This window comes from Myotis myotis, unplaced genomic scaffold, assembly GCF_014108235.1.
Source record: "Myotis myotis isolate mMyoMyo1 unplaced genomic scaffold, mMyoMyo1.p scaffold_m19_p_13, whole genome shotgun sequence".
In the NCBI taxonomy this organism is placed as follows: domain Eukaryota; kingdom Metazoa; phylum Chordata; class Mammalia; order Chiroptera; family Vespertilionidae; genus Myotis; species Myotis myotis.
In genome coordinates, this window is record NW_023416317.1 from 37,203,557 (window position 1) to 37,224,648 (window position 21,092).

General features: G+C 35.1%; 1 protein-coding gene across 1 annotated transcript in view; it reads left to right on the top strand.

Moving 5' to 3' along the window:
- Positions 1 to 21,092, top strand: part of KCNH8 (potassium voltage-gated channel subfamily H member 8) — a 278,745-nt gene that overhangs the window by 136,353 nt on the left and 121,300 nt on the right. The gene's annotated exons all lie outside the window — the stretch shown is intronic.

Genomic DNA, 21,092 nt, shown 5'->3' on the forward strand with positions numbered 1-21,092 from the left:
TGCCTGAGTTGCAGGTTGCAGGCTCCATCCCCAGTAGAGAATATGCAGAAGGCAGCCAATTGATGATTCTCTCAACCACTTCTCTCTCTCTCCCTCCCTCCCTCCCTGCCTCCCTCCCTCCCTCCCTCCTTCCCCCTTCTCTCCCTTCTTTCTGAAATCAATAAAAATATATTTAAAATTTAAAAAAAAACTTTAGTGGAAAAAGTTTTTGGAGGTTTAATTGTGTTCCATAAAGTCAGAAAGCACAAATTCATAGGTGTACTGTTCCTTTATTGCACTCATCTGCTCAGAAAAGAGTCACCAAACATCTAGGGACACCGATGAAAAAGAAAAATTCTTGCCTTTGCATAAGCCACTAATGGGGAGTGACACAAATAACTAAAATGCATTATTCTGTATAGAAAAGCAGAAAAGTGTTTTGAGCAAGTGATATGATTATTTCTGAGTAGGAATAGAAGAGAGTGGGAGAATTGAGGGGAAGGCTCCTCAAAGGATATGACAGTTTCAGAAGGAAGATATTTGGATAGGATGGTATAACATAAACCAAAAATCAGATTCTTACAACAAGCAGCTGAGACCACTGAGCATCATAGTTGATTCGGACACTATAGAAATCTGGCATCAAAGTCACTCTAGATAGAGATGGAATATGGTAATTTGCTTTGACATGGGGCTCAATTTGCTAGTGGGTTAAGTGTCTCCCTTCACCAACTGTTTGTGTTTTGGGGGGGCCTTTATTGCTTTAAGTAGCTTTCTTGATCTATATTTAAGATCCTCTTGGGAGGAAGAATGAGAACTCTGTACCCAAGATATATTAAAATATGTGTAAGACAGGTCTATATCTTTGTTTTCTAGCTCCTAGCACAGTGCCTGCCATATGGAAAGCATGTCTTTAAAAAAACACACACATTTTGGAATGCATGGATATTTATGAACAATGAGCATACTGATTATCAAAGCAAAACAGGATGAATTTTCTTTGTATTTATTTCTTACCTAAGTAAAATTCCAGTGTTTCTCTACATAAATGACTATTCTAAAACTACTTAATCGTATCACTGATTTGTTAGAAGATTTTGACTGCTTGTTAAAGAATAAAGCTTTCTTTAACATAAAGCAACTTACCAGAATAATTATCCATCCTGGTGCAGATTTATATCCTTCTAGAAAAATGTTGCCAAATCCTATCCACGGATGGACATAAAATATCATGAAATGTGAATATAAAGAATGCGATTTTATATTTGTGTTATTTATAGGTTTTCATAACTTAGGAATCATAACAGCATTGCTTTTATGAAGTCTCTAAGGAGAGACCATGAAAAAGGGGTTATCAGGTGTAGGGTAAGAAGCTTTTGAAATGAGAGCAATAATCCTTAGATCAACACAAACATATTGGTAAAATAGCCTGCTGTTCTTGAGTTCAAAGGGGTCGGTTGTTAGAATCTGTTTCTTAATAGAGTAATTTTATGAATATGTCATAAAAACCACGCGGGGGTGCCTTCAGATAAAATTGTTTCTAATAAATGGCTTAAATAAAACAGGAAATGTATCATTGTTTCACAGTAAAGGACCTATAATCCCAAACTGAGAAAAATAGACTTTTTAAAAATTACCTTTTAGAAGGAACACAGACTTACCCATACTCAGAATTTTTGAAAAAATTCTAGCACTTGAGACCTTGTTATAATTTTCCTCTTCACTCCAGTCAAATTGGTTGGTCTACTGTGACTTTTGCTCTTTTGCATCATCACACTTGGGCATGGGCTGTTTCCACTCAGAATGCCATCTTCTTCCCCACTCTACACCACAATTACCCACTTCTCACTGTTAGTGCAGATCCACAGTTTACCCCACCACTAATCCCTTTATAAGTGTTCTCTCCTGCCTTTGATGTTTTGTAATACTTATCATCTGTGCCTCTATTAGATATGAGAGGCAAATCTATGGCATAGATACATCTACAGCATAAAAAAGAACCTAATTACTTTATCTCTATACCCTCTATTTTTCCTTCTTATTTCTTTTCTCTTTTCAGAACACAAGGAAAACAGGGCTATGTGACTGGTTTGCTATCGAAGATTTCATACTATGAAATAGTGTACTGTAATGGACTTAGAAATGGGAAACTTGGCAAGTTGTATAAACTTGGGTAGGCCTTTAATACTCTCTCAGGCTTGGCTGAAACTTTTTCATACATACTCTGAATTTATCAGATTATGTCACTTCTCCTTGGCATTGGCCTTATTAAAATAATGGAAACTGTGACTATCTGACATGTTTTTGCACAATTAGTCACATCACAAACATCTTCCTGATGTCACCAATAGCTAATCAGAGCTTCTAGTCAAGTGATATTAGTAAATACTAGAGGCCCAGTGCACGAAATTCGTGCAAGCGGCTCGGCCCCCACTGCCACAGCTTCGTCCAGAAGGTCTTACGGAAGGACGTCTGTTCTAATTAGCATATTATGCTTTTATTATTATATTCTAAAGTCTAGATGGAATATATAATATAAATATTGCACTTTTGAGTATTAGGATAATAAAAATTATTTCTCCTAGGTTTTATGCAATATTAAAAGTATCTCAAGGAGTTTGCTCCTTTACTGCTTTTATGGGCCATAAAATTGAAACTATGGAATAACTGAATAAGATGTTACGCAAGGTCCCTTTCTGCCCTCCCCCCTCCTATGAAAAGATACAAGGCCATTGTCTGGAATAATCCTTATTTAATACCTTGTATAGTCAAGATGGGACCTCTTTTCTCTTGTTCTGGATGCCTATGTTTTTGGAACTAGATGAGTTCTAGTGTCCAGGTTTTCCTGAAGGTATTTTTCTCCAAAACTGCCCTTGGCTACTTGCCTTCATGAGGACATGCTGGCCTGTGAGCTGTTCTAGAAGTCCAGGAATATGAGTTGCCTTCGATGGAGAACATGTAGGTAGTTAAAGCCTTTAACTATAGGTCATACTAAGTGGTGGGTGAGTTCTCCTGTTAAGACATGCCATCAAAAGGGGTTTGGGATTTATAGTTGTCTGAGGACAGCTTTTCTCTATTTTATAATTTTATCTGGGACAGGTCAGCTTGCTAAATTTGTGATTTAGTAAAAACGATCCTAGAACTTAAGGGTTCAAGTTCTGCCACTAGCTAGCAGTATGACCTTAGTCCAGGCATTTTGCCTGTCCTAATTGCAATTTCTCCAGCTGCAATATAAAATAATTATGCTAGATAATTTCTAAGGCTTCTTTTATTGCAAGGATCTTTAATTCCATAATCATGCTACAGACAAGAAACTTTACAGTATACTGGGTCACAATCTATGTAAAATTGAGAATTGAAGGCCCTATTTTCCAAATCTTCCATCTGAGCTCACCAAAGGAAGAGAATACTCACTGTGTTTACCAACCAGAAAAAAAAAAGAAAAAAAAAAAAAAAAAGTCCTGTTTTGGCCTAAGTTTTTGAAATTGAAGTGCACCCTCTTTTTTTCTGATGCTGCCACAGATTTAATTGGAAAAACCAAGTAAATACGTTTTCTGTGGTTAAGCAAAAAAGAGCTTAAGGAGGGTCATGCATAACATTGTAGATTATCATATGAAATTTCCAAAGGTCCCTGGGTAACTTAGGGTCCTATCTGAGGAGGAGAAAGACAAAAATAGACATTAGTATCCATGCTGAAGTTAGTGATAATTTGCATTTCAATGCCAGTACTTAAATGGTTTAATTCTTATAAACCCTACATTTTATGGAGTTTGATGTTACATAATGGTGAAATGAATAGAATTGGGAAGTATTTGAACTTCAAATGTACTTGCTGATGTGCCTTTTTTTTTAACCACCTATATTCATAAACCTAGGATCAATTATGTAAAGTTTAAGTTTTAAAAGTTTTCATAAAGCTGGGTCATTATACTTTCTCCTTTTCCAGAAAGTTAACTCTCAAATAAGAATATATTTGGGAGAATGGTTAGTTCAGATTTTCATTCTCAGTTGCTCTTTCTCATTTGATCTAGATCAGGGAGCAGCAAACTTTATCCGTAAAAGATCTGATAGTAAATATTTTAGGCTTTGTAGGCCATATAGTCTCTATCAAACTTAATTCTTCCCCTATAACAGAAAAGTAGTCATAGCTAATATCTAAACAAATGGATGCAGCTGTGTTCCAATAAAACTTTATTTACAAAAACAGATGACTGGTTGGTGGGCCAAAGTTTGCAGATTCCTGATCTACCTAATTAACAAGTGATTCCTTCCTCAACCCATTCCAATACTAGATGATTTTATACTGAAAATAGCATTAAAATGGGGGATCTGTATACCTGGCTCTTATTTATGGCTCTTCTAATTACTAGACATGATTCCCTGGAAAGTCTCATTGACATGGGTCATTATATTTAGTACTTAACATGTTAACAAAGAGCTAATCAGATTGTTGTTGTGTTTTATGTCTTTAGTAGTCCTTTAATTATCAGGTCATAGAAAATTTCATAACCTTAAGAAATGTAGGTTAGGTTAGGACTCAGGTCAATAGGACCATGCTTCTGGTCTAGAGGAGAGGGAGGAAAGAAAAGAGTTTCTTCGTAGCATGGTCTGGAAGTGCTCATGGTCTAGAATCATAACATACATGGCACAGAATTATGCACTGTTAAAACAGGGGAGTGAGGTGTCAACCCCAGAAATAATAAAGAAAATGTTGGCTTAATTTCTGATTTAAGAGGTTAAGATGGGGAGAGTCAGATCTATGCAAGGAGGTTCAAGGACATCCTAGAGTCAAATGGGCAGAGTATTAGGAACCTAGCAAACTGATGGATTCGACCACGATAATGAGAAATGGAAATCTTGCACTCTCTGTGATAGTTCTATAGACCCTTGTTAGCTTCTTTATTATCCAAGACTTTCCTTTAATGTACTAAGGGATTTTTCCCACTCTTGTCTCATAAAACGTATAAGCACCAATTGCTGGCACCTAACAAACTCATGGTAAATAGAGGCAGAACCATAAAATGTTGATGTACAGAGATCATTTGGAAATCTATTTTGGAGAGTAAAAAAGAATATGTTAATAATCTATTGGTAGTTTGCCACTACATTAACCCATCTGGAATGCTTTAGTATGCCCCCAAAATTGTTTTCTTGTACACTTGAAAAATATGTCCCCTGACCTACATGAACTATATTTACAATCTTAATTTAATTAGGAAATTATAGCATCATAGCTAGAGACCCCAGAACCTTTTATCTTAGATTTTACTGATATTACAGAGTCATCAGTTGGACTCAAGTGAGTGAGATGCTATTATTTTTCAATTAAGAAAAAATAAGAATATCTTATAGTTTGCCATTATGTATATGCAAATTTCTACAAAACAAAATCTCTAATGTTGTCAGAAGCCCAGATCATTATTTGGTGAGTTGATGAGCATGACTGGAGAAACAAGTTCCAGTTGAGAGTTGACTGTTCCTGAATTAAATATTTAATGTCATAATGCCTGACCCCAAGATTTAAAACAAATTAAATCATTTATTGATTTTACAGTCATCTGACTTCCATGTAAGTCTATTTCCTTATTTTGAAAAAAAAAAAAACTAAATTTTTTTTAGTAGTTCATCATCTTTTGTGTATGATTGGTTGCATCATTTTATGATTGAATTATATGAAAAAGTCAAAGTTCTTGTAAAATTAGCATATAAGTGGTTTTATCAAACTTGGCATTATTGACATTTTGGGGTCTGATAATTCTTTGTTATGGAGGGATGTTCTGTGTATTGGAGGATTTTAGCAGCAGCCCTGGTCTCTACCCATTAGATGCCAGAAACACCCACATCCCAGTTTTGACAACCCAGAATGTTTCTAGACATTGGTGAAATCTCCCCTGGTTGAGCAGCATTGGTATAAAGCAACCGAGTCATTACCCTATAACATATAGCATTAAAGAATAAAATAGGGATTATATTAATATGTTTCAGTAGTAGTTGAATTTGGTGTTGAGGTGAATAAATTTGTGTTATTCAGTATTTGTGAGTGATGTATTATTATGCAAAACTTCTTAAGGAACCCCATTATTTAGACATAAAACAGCCTTCCACAAAGGGCTCTCTCTCTGTCCCTCCACCCCTGCATATATATCGTGTTATCAATATCATGCTGTGGTTGTAATAAGAGGATTGTATTAGAAGACTCCGTCCTTCGGTGGGAGTTTGTGTGCAGAGTAGCCTTGATGGAGTTAGATCTCAGAATAGAAAGTGAGTTGGACGTTATATTGGGATGTCCGTGAACTAGCTGGATCACCTTCAAACCTCCCAGCACACCTTTTGTCTGGATAAATCAGACTCCTTACTTTTCCTTAAGGTCAAGAAATCTGAATTATTTTTCTTTGTCTCCCCAGCTCAGTGGCTGGCACAAGATAAATACATGCTTTAAAATTGGATGAATAGGTTGAATCTATTTGTTGATCTTGTAGACAAAGAGTTCACATTATGTTTTCAACATCTGTTCTTCCTTTTTCTCCGTTATTCTTACACTTTTCATTCCTGGCTATTTCTTACTGGCCTGCATTCTTCAACAGAAATCCTATTCTATTCCTTCACTGGCTCAAAGGATGGCCAAGAATTTGTTGCTTTGACTTCTATAAACCTGAGAAGAACCCAGAACAACAACAACAACAACAACAACAAACCAGTAAGGAATTTTAATGTAGGACATTGGGAAATACCAGTGAGAAAAAATATTGAATCATTTCAGCACCCACCATCAATGTGATAAAATTGTGACTGCTACAAATTATTAAGGCAAGCCTTTTTATTTTTATTTTTTTACTTTTGATTGATTTCTCCATTAGAATTCCTATAAACTTGTTTCTCATCTTAAGTAATTTTCAATGTACTCTGTAACTCTTAAATATAGACCAATTTCCTATAGAACCTAATTATTTTTGAAAATCACTTACCAACACCTTTTTTGAAGTTGGCAGTCCTTAAGAAAAAGGTGTCCATAAATTTTGAGAAAGTAAATGATAAAAGCAAAGAGCCAAGGCTTTGGAATTGGGTATTAATTGTCTTGCTGCATCTTGTATTCTACAAGGATGTAAGCAAGTTATTTAAAACTTTTGAGGTTTAGTATCATCTTTAAAGTGGGACAATGTCTACAGATGTCATTATGAGAATTAGAGAAAAATAATTATCTCAGATGATATTTGCAAAAAATAGGTGGTTGTAAGTCCATCATTAGCACAAAAATGATTATGATTGGTGGTGATTGTGGCGGTGATGGTAGTGGTATTCATTAGAAATGGACAAGGCGTCTCTCTGGTAGCTTTCTTACACTCTTTTCTGGGTCGGGCTTAAATAAAATCTTCCCCTCCGTCCTGTCCCATATGATGGTACTCTGTAGGCTATCACTTAATCCTTACTAAGCAGCTAAGTATCCCTTCCATAGTATTTGTATCTTCATAGAGGTGTTCTTTAATGTCAGGTATAGGCTCAAGGATCTGAATGAAGACGGAGACTAAGGTGACACTACCCTTATTGTTTTATCTTTTCCTGATGACTTGTTTTCTCCACTCCAGGACCTCAAAACCAAGTGTATCAGTTAGCTTTTGCTGCATAACCAATTTTCCTCAAACTTGTAAACAACCATAGTTTATTATTTCTCATGATTCTTTGAGTAGGCTATGTGGGTTCTTCTATTCCAAATGGTGTTGACTGGAATCACTCAGGTAGATGCCATCCACTTGGAACTCAGCTGGGCTGGAACATCTTAAAGAACTTTACATATCCAGTGCCTTAATGGGGAGGATGGAAAGACTGGGAGTTGTATAGCTGTCTCTCCCTCGCCCTCCATCTTTATCTCTATCTCTCTATCTTTGTCTCTGTCTCTATCATTTCTATCCCTGGCTCTAGCACTAGCTCTAACTATGTCATTATTCACTAGTTGAGCCCTTGTTACTTTGCATAGAGGATGGATCCAAAGAGGGCAAATATGGAAACTGCGTAAGTCCAGAAGTCACACACTCTTTCCTGCCATGTTCTTTTAAGAAAGCCACAGGATGCCGGGGTCCAGCCCCATCAGGTCCAGGGGTTCCCAAAGGTGTGGACGGAGTCGGCGAAGAATGTTTTACACAGAGACAGCGTTCAGAACTCTCTAGCTTTCCTTAGTCTCCGTGGATCTTCCTGTGCCTCGCTGAGGCCACAGAGAAAGAGATCCCAAGGCAAGCTGGGCCTTTACTTTTATAGTGAGAGGTAAACAAGGTAGTGGTTTCCATAGTTACACAGTTCTTGTGAGTTTCACTTGTTTTGACCATGGTTATACTTCCTGCACTTCCTCAGCCCATTAGCTTCCCAGATAAGATCTAGGGAGTGTTATAAGATCAAGCATAATTATGCTAAGAGGACTGTGCCCTCTAAGCTGGGAATTGTTTGTGACTTTGCCTACAGGTCAGTCCCAGGCTTAACCCTATATCAGCTCCCTACAACAGGACCAGCCCAAATTCAAGGGGAGAGGAAACAAACTCTTGAAGGGAGATGTGTATGCATAAGAATGTGAAAATTAGTTGGTGGCCACATTTGCAGACAGTCTGCCACTCTGGAAATAATTCCATTCCACCCCACGTTTTACCTTCTCTTCCTCCTGCATCCCTTTCTCTATTTCTCCTGTTGGGATTAGTGAAACCCATGGTTTCTCAGTTTACAAGGTGTAAGTGGTTATCATTATTCTCATTAATGCAGTATAATTACTAGAAAGTACATGGGTGTAGAGACAGAGACGTACAAATAGATGCCACGTCTACTAATTCCTAGCTGTATGACACTATGCGTGCACATCAGCTCTTTCGCCTCAGGCTTCTCATCTACCAAGTAGAGTGGATACAACTTACCTTATAGGGTTAATATGAGGTTTATGTTACTGCTAGAGGCCTGGTGCACTGGGGGGAGGGGGCGTCCCTCAGCCCCACCTGCCCCTCTCACAGTCCAGGAGCCCTCAGGGGATATCCTCTGCAGGAGGCAACTGGGCCGATCATGGGAAGGCGCTGCCCTATCACCCTGCTGTTGCTGCCACTGCTGGCCCGCAGACAGGCCCTTGCTTCTTAGCGCTGGCCCTGCCCCCCACCACTTGTTGGTTGGAGACGATCTGGGGCCAGGCCAGCTGGGGGAGGGGGTGTGGGAGGTTGAGGCAGAGCAGGTCCAGCCTCTACAAAGTGTGGCGCCAGGACCAGGAGCGGAGGTGGTGCCTCCACCTCCATTCCCATTCCCACTCAGCTCCACAGCAACGGCCCTGCCTCCACTCCCGCTCCCTTAGCGGAGCCTTTCCCGTGCTGGCCCTAGGCCTTCGCAGTGCTGTGGCTTTTAGCATATTATCCTTTTATTAGTATAGATAATTTACCCACAGTGATTAACTGAAACTTAATAGGTGTTCAATAAATGCTAATTCCTCTACTTCTTTCTACCTCTTTCTCCCAGTTTTTCCTTTACCTTTTTTCTGGAAGAGAAATTAAAATACACACCTTCTAAACACTTCTTATAATAATCAAACACGTTTGTCCTAAGCCTTGTATTAATTTCCAAGAAATGCTTCAAGATTTAGAGAGCATTTTGATAACTACTCTTCTCTTACACTGATTGCGTTATTCTTTCTGGAATTTGCCATGTAATTTCTACCCTGAAGTCTTGGTTCACATTTTTCTCTTGCCTAGTAATCCATCTTCTTTGCCTGCTCCTAGATCCACATGAAATCTTTTTTCTTTTAAAAGCATTGTCTAATGTTTCTGGTGCCTAATATTTACAACTTTGTGTTTTCATTTATATTATGACCCTAAACTCCTTTTCTATCAGTTTTATGCTTCATAGTGATTTTAGGGATCTTTTAAACCTTCCCGCCTACCCCCGTCAGCTACCCACTCTAAATTTCACACACTATAACTAGAACTAAACCACTGGCAACTTTTCAGTAACAGCATGTTGACTTGAATTCTTCCACAGAACACACAAGAAGCATTACAACCTTGTTTTTAGGGCCACATATCCATGAAAGATTCTGGAAATTGCATTACTCAATGTCTTGATAAGTCCTGTGGGAAAAAAACATATATAAATAGAAACTAATAACAATAATCAGGCAATTTTTGAGAGAACAAAATTGAAGTAAACACATTAGCTTGTTTGATTCATGCATTAATTTGTGTAATTTGAATTTCCATAAAAAACTCCTAACCAATAAGTGACTAAGCATTAAAAACATAATAAATTGTGAATGAGAATCTGTTTTTATCTTATTATATACTTGTTATATATGGAATGTACAGGGACTTTATTCTTTTATATATGTTGCTGGATAATTTTTAAATTTATGTACTTGGTAAATATTGTCAGGACTATGTCCTAAGAGTAAATAGCTAGATCCCAGTTCTTATCAATTCATTAGTATTTTTTTATGACTAAACACCATTTCTTTGGTCTTTCTGCCTCTAAAATTCTCCTTCAGTACAAACTTCATTCTAAATCTAAAAGCAAAAATCATCTTCCCTTCCTAGACTAATCTAATATTTTTCAGGGTTAAAATTAAATTACTTAGCTCAATCCCCAGTAAACTTAACCAAAAGTTTTCTCCCAGTCTGTTTTCTACTTAACTGGCAATACTCAACTGAAAGAAATTTAGTAAAAAGCAGAAATGCATGGTCCTATGGCAGATTGGTGTGTTATTTCTGATTTGTGTAGATGCAACTCTCTCAATGAATTGTTGGTGCTCATTAAAATATAATTACCCCAGCGTTGGTCCAGTTATTTGAATTTATCACCGAAAGACACTTTCATGATTTCAAAGGATTTAAAGAATAATTCATCAAAGTATTTCCATTTCTATGATATTTTCTGAAAATGTATTTCCACCAATATTGTTAAGTAGCATAGACTTTTTTAAAAAAAGGAAATGTTTATGCTTCCATTTACCTTTCCTCCTCTGTTAACTGTTTCGTGGGGGTTTTTTCTGATTTTAATACCTTCATATTTTAATTTTTAAATGTAGGGAGTGGCCATTTCTAAGATTCAAATGGCTAGTGGTTTACTACCTACATAGATTTATAACCACAAACTTTGATATCTTTCAGTATGTATTCATTTGTAAAGGAGGTTATAATAAAACCCCATGCATCCATTATGTAGCTGAAAATTCATCAACATTTAAAAGTGACTAAATACAAATTTGCTCTTATAAATATCAAAGTAAATCTTAAGAGTCATTTTGTAAGTTGATATATCAAGTTGAACAAAGGAATTTTATTGCTCCTTAAACTATTCAAACTAACCTTTATCTTCACTCCTAGAATTTATTATAATTGTTAATACTTTTATTTTTTAACTTTATTTTTATTGTTGACACTATTACAGATGTCTCCATTCCCCCCCCCGAAACTTTTGCCCACCTCCTCCCAAACCCTCCCCCCCACCCTGCCCTCTGGCTATCAATCACCACACTGTTGTCTGTATTAATACTTTTAAAATTCCTGGGTTATTAATATCAGTTTATCTTAATCCCTCACTTTCTTTTTACTGTTTTGCTGCTTGAACTTCTCAGACTTTTAAAAAATTATTTGATATTTCTGCTTCTTACTCTTAGGGGAGAGAGACTTGCTCTTGTAATAATCCTGTGGCATTATTCTGATTTCTTCTAATTCAATAAGAAGTCTATTCAAAGGAAATTGAAGGCCTACCATTAAATTCTAAAATAATGCTCTCTTGTCTTTTTAGCCAATCTTGCATAAATGCTCCTCCCAAACTTTTCCTAACCAGTGACTTAAATTCCTCACAAAACAATATATAAAGAGATTAATAAAAAACCGTATTAAGTAACACTAATAACCATTAATAACTCACTTGCCTCTATCTCTGTATTAAATTCTGAGTAGCGAGCTTTTTAAGCCAGATAATGCTATGTCTTCCAGACAAGAAATTGAGTAGAGCTAAAACACCTACTGCATTATTCAATACACTTTTCTACTAAATGTACTTTTTTTTTCTAGTTTGAACAAAGTAGAACTAATACTACTCTCTTATTTTGACTCAAGAATACCTATTTAGTAATATCCATTTTCTCTAAATGACAGTTCTTTCATTGAATTGAATCTCATTTTGAAGCTCATTTTATAAGACAGATACACAGAAATGGGACTTCTTGACCAAGTACATTATCTGGTAGCTTTTTCCTGTCCCACACTCACACATGCCCATCCCTGGGAATGGGAATCCCCTGGGAATCTAAGAATTCCAATTAAAAGTCATGGTTCCTCAATGACTGAATATTTGATCATATCTTAAAATATGGTTATACATTTATGATGATATAGTGACATATATTGATTCTGCTTTTAAAACTTTTTATCATATCCTATATAATAAAAGGCTAATATGCAATCGACAGAAGGGCAGAATGACCGGTTGCTATGACATGCACTGACTACCAGGGGGCAGATGCTCAACGCAGGAGCATGGGCCTAAGACATCAGTTGGACATCCCCCAAGGGTTCCAGGACTATGAGAGGGCACAGGCTGGGTGGAGGGACATCCCCTCCCTCACCCCCTCCCCTGAGTGCATGAATTTTGTGCACCGGGCCTCTAGTATGTATTTATATATGTAGATAGATAGATAATAGATCAATGATAGATAGGTAGCTAGATAAGAAGATAAGTAGCTATGCTGCCTCAAATTTGCATCAAAAGAAACTGAAGGAGTGAAGTTGGTGGAACTAAACAAGACTATACAGCATTCATACTTGTTTAAGCTGGGCAATGGGTGTACCAGAGACAGAGTTCTACAGAAAAACAGAACTAATGGGAGACACATATAATACTTATGTCTACATCTACCTATATAATATCTTCCTGATTTAGATATTCAAAATCAGTACCAACCAGAAATCAAGCTGCACACTTTTGATTTGTCTGGGTTTATATATATACTAGAGGCCCGATGCATGAAGATTTGTGCAAGAATGCGCCTTCCTTCCCCTGGCTGCTGGCACCACCTTCGCTCAGGCCCGGAGCCGCCTTTCCACCTTCCCACGCTACCCAGAGGCCCGGAGCAGCTGGCGTGGTGCAGAACGCCTGTGTTGTTGCCATGGTGATGACACAAGCATCCTGCCCCGCCCCTGGCCACTCGGTGCCTGTGTATGCAAACTAACCTGCCATCTTTGTTGTGTTAATTTGCATACTCCTGATTGGCTGGTGGGCATCATGAAGGTACGGTCAATTTGCATCTTTCTCTTTTATTAGTGTAGATATGTTATACTCAGTAAAATGTTGACTTCATGATGTAAATAAATAATCTGAAAATATATCAGAATTGGTATAAAACATAGATGACTATAAAATATAAAATCAAGTTTATGCACAGGATTTTGAGTGTTTTTCTGAGAAATAAACTAAAAAAAATGAGAGATGAAAATAATGATGGTGATAATAATTATCTGATAGGCAAAGCATGTAGCCAAATTCCCAATAATCCACAAATATCCAAATACATAGTGCTGTAGAAAATATATAATGAGGAAGTATTTTTCTTTTTCTTTTTTTTTTAAATATATTTTATTGGTTTTTTACAGAGAGGAAGGGAGAGGTATAGAGAGTAAGAAACATCGATGAGAGAGAAATATTGATCAGCTGCCTCCTGCACACCTCCTACTGGAGATGTGCCCGCAACCAAGGTACATGCCCTTGATCAGAACCGAACCTGGGACCTTTCAGTCTGCAGGCTGATGATCTATCCACCGAGCCAAACCGGTTAGGGCAGTATTTTTCTATTTTGTTCAACTCTTCATTAAAAAATTTATTATGGAAAAGGCTCTATTTTAAATACTAGTAATAACAGTAAGTCATCTATATCTCATAAAATGTATAAAGGTGAGATATAAAAATATATGCATTTGCTTTGTAGATGTGTGATTTGTATATTTTTATGATAGAATATAACAAAATGTCATATTCTAATAAGATCAGTTTAGTGTACCAATTTTATAAAAGATAGATGTAATATGCTTTAAGGAAAGACTATTTTCACATATTGACAAAAACTCTCAGGATGGGCCAGGAAAAACCAGCTCCAGGCTTTCATGCAGCTTAGATTCTCCAGTGTTAAAAGCACTTAAAAGGCCTCGATATGCTACACTCAAAATCAGTAAAAGCAGACCAATACGTAGACACAACATGAAAACTGTTTTTTTACTCTATTTTAAAATAGTCACAGATTTACAGGCATTTGCAAGGACGAGAGAGAGAGAGAGAGAGAGAGAGAGAGAGAGAGAGAGAGATCCCAGTTGCTCCCAATAGTTACAACTTACTTGGTTATAGTGTAATATCAAAACTAGGAAATTGCCACTAGTATGTGTGCATAGTTCTGTGTAATTTTATTACATGGGTACATTTGTGTGACTACCACCACAAGCAAGCTATAGAACTATTTTATTACTACAAATGTTTCCCTCTTACTACCCTTATATAGTCATACTACCCCCTACCCTGCACCATCCCAACAGATAATCTGTCCTTTGTCTCCAACAATTAGAGAATGTTGCATAAATAGAATCATGTAGCATGTAACCTTTTGAGATTAGCTTTTTTCACTGAATATAATATGATGTCATTGATGTCAAGACAAAACAAAAAGCCTAGGACAAAATAAAAAACCAATTCACCAAATGTTAAATTATTTCTGGAAGTCAGTATTATGAAAGCCATTCATTTTCTACTTTATGCAATTTTACATTTCTCAATTTTGTTAAATGTACACGTATTATTTTTTCATATTCAAAGAATAAATGTTTACGTACTCTATAACTGCAATTGAGTATGAAAAATAAACGCACTAAAATTTTAAAAGGAAATGCACAAATCTCTTGATATTGAAAATAACCAAGCATTCTATACTTTTTAATTTTTTGGTATTTTTAAATTTTTCATAATGAATTTGCATTTTCTTTGGAAAGTTTTGGCCCTTTTACAAATTACAAAAACTGTAAAGCTTCTAATGTCACCCATTAAATATGAGTTTTCCCTTGGTTACTGATAGATATCGTCTATTAAATTAAGGAAGATCCCTCCTATTGCTTGCTTATCATGAAATTATAAAAAAACACACACAAGAATATTTCATTATATTTTTAAAATCAGTACTTATTGAGATGATAATATGCCTTTGCTTCTTTGTAAATTATATTAAGATTCCCTAAAATGAAGCCATTGTTGGCATAATCCCACATAGGCATGGTATATTTCCTTTTAATATTCAGTACACTAATGTTTTGTTTAAGATCTTTGGATCTATATTTAAAGTGGTACATATAGTTTTATAGTTTTGGTATCAGTTTTCCAGACTTGTAGCTTGCATTCAGAAATATTCAGTCTTTTTTGTTCTCTGAGGCTTTAAAACAATTATTTGTTCCTTTAAGGCTTAATAACATTGACCTTTAAAACCATCTGAAGTAGGCTTTAGTGTGGAGTGATAAGCAGTGTGAGATGGACTCTTTATTGACTTTTTACCCACAGTTATTAGTCTATTCAAGGTTATTACTTCTTTGGGAGCCTATTTTACTAATTGGTTGTATCTCCCTCAAGGTATTCAGTTCATCTAGAAGACTATGCTGATATAATTGTATGCAAAGTAATTCATAATTTTTAAGTTTTTCTAAATTCATGGTGCTTTTAAATTTTTTAAAATAGTGTTTGTGTTATCTCTATTTTTCTCCCTAAATACAATTGCTAGAAGTTTAATTATTTTACCTTTTTTGGTTTTATTGACCATATTTTTTAAACTTTGTTTTTTTATTTTATTTATTTTACTTCCATTTCTATATCCTTTTAGTTTACTCTTATTTGGCTTTCTCGTTATAAAATGTAGTTATTTTGTGACTTGAAAAGTTCTATATATTTTACATTTTAAATATCTTTTGTGTCATGTGTTGGATATTTATATATGATATCTTTTATGATGCATGCACTTTAAGTATTAATTTCCTCTGATCCATCTTTGATCATATCTATTGGGTTTGGATATCAAATATTTGGTAACATTATTTCTTTTTAAACATAATATTAACGTATTTCCAAGTCTATTAATTTTATTTACTAATTTCTTTTAAAATGAAGTTACATAAAAACTTTGGGAAAAATCCAAATGCTTAGAATTTGAAGTAGAGGGAAGATTTTTCTCACCCATGTGACCTACTTTTTGGCATCTTTTTGAAGTTGTCTTTGCAGAATAAAATCAATTGTTGTGAATATTCCATAAGCATGTGAAAAGAATGGATATTCTATGTTGGACATCACCATAGATATATGCCGATTAATTATTGATAATTAGTATTTAAATTCTCTATAATTTTATTTATTTATTGCCACCACATCTACCAATTTCTAAGACAAGTTAAATTATTTTATTGTGATTTTGTTTTTGTTTTTCAATTTGATTTGGGTTTCTAATGATTTTCTGCTTTCAAAATTATATGATTCAGAGCATGTGAACTCGTATATTTTATATGTTATTGTAGTACTCTAATATGGGGTGTTTTTTTTTAAAGCCATCTTGAACCAGAAGTCTGGATTAATATTTAAATGGAACACATGTTCTAGTATGTAAAAGATGTATTAGTAAAGTATTTTACAGCGTAAAAGAGAGGACATGAGGGGAAGTGGAAAAGAAATGTAACCTAAAGTAAACAGAGAGGGAACATTTTCCAGTGTATAACTCTTTTGAGGCAAGGAGTAAAATGGGAGAAGAAAAGACCACAAAGGAAACAATTCCTGTTTAGGAGATAAGATCCATTTTGACTCAACAGGTAGCACAGATAAGTAAAAATATCTAATAAGAATATTCTTCCTAGTTGTCTACGATAGTAAGGTGGGAAAAACGTGAGCTTTCAAGTAAAATCAGTAAGAACTCCAAATCAGCCTTCCCACTTTGAATTTTTCCAAATTACACAATTTCTATGACCTTTAGTTTGCTTTTTAATAAATTGAAAAACTAATGCCTATCAAAGTGAGAATTAAATGAAAATGAAGACAAAGTTCCTAGGCTAATGCCTAGAACATGTTGGGGGTTAAGGGAATACTGCCAATACATGATGCTTTATTAAAAAGTCCTAACTCACTGGAGTATAAACATAACATTTCATTTTTTTTCTGGAAATTATCCTCAGTATTGCTCAATAACTGAAATTGCTTATTTAACAGTCCTGCTTAATGACATACCTAGCACCTCCTCCCCTAGCATGTTACTCATTTACCTACAATTTTTGACCTGATGGTAATCGCCAAAACATTGAAATCTTCACCTTCTTCCTGTTAGTTCACTACTGTTTACTTTGTTCTTTACCTTAGCTTTCATGGTTCATAATTTTAGAGACTTGTTTGGATACTCTTACACCTCTGTATTTTTTCTTTATTTTCTCTGGCCTGCACACAGGTTGCTAAGGATTGCTGGTATAAAACCTACACTAGACAGATGGGAACCGCCTCTAAATTTATTATTTGCAGTCTCAAATAGGGCAGTCAAATTCCCCAACAAATCTATCACTTTCACTCCAGGGCTTGACAGCCCATCCCCTACAACAGATGTTTCAAGCACTCCTTATTGTCTTCAAAGGACCAGCTCCTAGTAATTAAACCCTCATTCTTAGCATTTGACATTTGACTTCACCTCCAAAGTCAATGAGAAAGAGAGGGAGAGAGGGAGGGAGGGAAGAAGAAAGAGAGAGGAGAGAGAGGACAGAGAGGAGAGAGGAGAGAGGGAAGGGAAGGGAAGAAGAAAGGATGGGAGGGAGGGAGGAATGAAGGGGAAGGGGAAGGGGAAGGAAATCCATTAGTCATACATCTTAAGCAATTGATGGTCCACCCTCACTACCATCACCACCCCAAAGAGATTAGTCAGATTCCACTGTTCAATGGGTCAAAACCACTCTAGCCTTGTCTCTTTTTTGCTGTGAAATACTTTATAATAAAAAATGTATGTAATATGAAAATATTATTACAAATCCCCATACACCAAAAATCCAGTTTAGGGAATAGAATTCTACTAATGCTATTTAGTAAGAAACATGGTGGCCCAGCTAGAGACTATATTTTCCAGTCTCTTAGTAGGTAGCTGTAGTCATGTGAGTATGTATAATTTTACAGCATATACATTTCCTAAACAATATGTTCTTTAGTTTTAGTTTTGCATGTGTGTGAACATTATAAAAATGTTGCCATTTTGTCTGTGTTCTATTTCTTTTGTACTCAATATTTTGTTTCTGAGGTATTTCTATGCTAATTATTTCATTCATTTTCCATTTATTCCCACATGAGTCCAGTTTAATAGAAGTTGTAATAGTCCATATCATGACTATACCAGCATTTATGCATTCTTTTGTTTATGGACAACTGGCTAGTTTCTAGTTTCACACATGAATATACATGTATATTGCATATGTGTATACATTTATGTGTTTGTGTACATGTGTAAATTACAAATATTGCTGTCATACATATTTTGTACCTACTTTTTTTTTTAAATGAGCTGTTCTCTATTTGTAATTTTTTTAGTTAGGAGCCATCAACCCAGGACCACTCTGACCTCTTTCCTCTGCTTGGGAGATTTTAGATCACTAAGTGGAATGATTTTCAACCCCAATCTTGCATGAGTGTGTAAATTATAACAAAAGTTTTTATTCCATTTAGAGCTAAGACCAATACAGATACAGTTCTTTGACATGTCCTTTTGAGGGGCTCTTTTTAAGACTATCAAATTGCTGTTGTTGGATTTAGAAAATCTCAGCTATTAATTAGATTTCTCCACTGAAAAAGGAACTGGCTTATTGACTGTCAGAAAACTCTAATCTGGTCCATTTTGTAGTTAGCTTTGCAATTCCACCTGGCATTGTGATGCTCCCTCACACTGCATAAGCAGCTGCTGGCCGTTCCTACCACATTTCTATAGACATTGGCTTAAAAATCTCACTTTTTTCACATTTGCATATATTTAAAGTTACTCCCTGATGGATTAATAATTACATTTTCAGACACAACTTAGAAGAGTTTCTACAAACCAAAATGTTGACCACATAAAGACATGATCATAACTTCCAGCAGTACAATGAAATGTGCTTTGTTCAGCCCTGAGTTTCCAAAAAACTGACCCTTTTGATGTTTTACCTTGTGTTTTCTAATCTGTTTTTAGTGATTCAAGTCTATAGGCTATAGCATGTTTTATTTTAAACACTCTTTCAATGTAAATCAAAAGGTGAATAATTAAAAACTGACAACCATGTAGCATCAGATTAGACTTTGGCAGTGAATAAAAAATCCTATTTTCTAGTCATTAAAAGCATCCCCAGGTGAAGTGGGAATGGGGAATGATTAAATTCTTTGAAAGACTTGGAGTCCAAGCTCAGATAGTCAGGGACAGTGATACAAATTAGTCTATATGACATTCAATACATACTGGCTTCACATACTGTCTCTATCCCTTACTACTGTGTGATCATATGATATTAAAACTTTCAATTCTCTCATCTGTAAATGGAGGATGATAATATTTATGAGGATTAATTGAAACAATAAATACTGAAAATCTAGAACAGGACCTGGCATACAGTAGCCACTGATAATAGTTATAGTCTATCCCCAAGGTAGCAACTAAACCAAATCATTTTTGTGAAGGAGAGGAATCAAAGAGCTTTCATAATCCTATGGAGATTTGATGATGAAGCTTAAAAAATAGTTTTTAATTTTTATATTTTGCAGTTGTTGCAATCATTTATTTATGAATAATTATGTTTATCAACTGACCAAACCAAAGACTAATGTTTCTTAATGTCATATAATTGATTGATTTCTTTATATTTGACAATAACCCTTTGGAAAAAAATAGCAAGTCCCTACCTAATTTTACTGACATAGAGTCCAGTCAAATTAAATATTTAATTGCTGAAAATAAAAGTAGACATAAAGATGTTGGAAGAATGCATGCATATATTTATAAAAATAATTTTTGAGTGAAGACAGTTTGGTTATGCAGGCCATAATGTCTAGACACCTCAAATAGATTGATAAATGGAACAACATAAAATTTTAAAATGTTTATTTATACTGCATAAATTAAATCTAAACTCAAGTAACAAAATGGGAACACTGGGCAGCATATATGACAAGAAAGTGGCAATTAGTACACAAAGAGCTCTTACAAATCAATAGAAAAATACCAACTTAATTTCAAAATGGGCAAAAATATGAACAGACTTCATAAAAATAAATTCAAATAAATTGTCTAATGAATATTTAAATGAAGATTCACCCTCATTCATAATTTTGAAAATGCAAATTCAAACAATATGATGTTTTAAACTATCAAAATGTCAGGCAGCACTCATTTTGTATTTCATAATTTTGATGTATGTGTGGTAAAGCAGACACATCCATTCAACTCTGGCTTAGAATGTAAATTGCTAGAATGAAATCTGAAATATGTATATCAAAATTTAAAATGAACATATCCACTACTAGTCATTTAGTTGCTGAATATGCTGACACACCAGTGCAAAGCTCTATGCAAAGTGTTTAAGAACTTTTATTGCAGGATTAGCTATATAGTTTGTTGGTGTGTTTTTAATCCTGGATAAATCTAAAAGTGCATGATAAGGAAATAGTAAAATAAATAAGGTAAGTTATATACTTAACATGGTAAATGCTTAGCTATTAAGAATGTGAGAAGAAATACAATGTGCATTTTGGAATAGTTTACAAGTTATTATAATGTGAAAAAATAATATGTAAGAATTTATTATAAACTTCCATTTATGAAAAAATTATGTAAATGTCGATACAGGATATATATTAGATATGTTTCTGGGGGAAATAAAGAAAAACATATTGGGAGTAGAATTTGGGGTATGAGTATGGAAAAATAGTAAAAAAGAGGTGAAAATTTTTAATATTTTAATAGTTTTCTGAAACTATTTTTTTTTTAATATATTTTATTGATTTTTTACAGAGAGGAAGGGAGAGAGATAGAGAGTCAGAAACATCGATGAGAGAGAAACATCGATCAGCCGCCTCCTGCACATCTCCTACTGGAGATA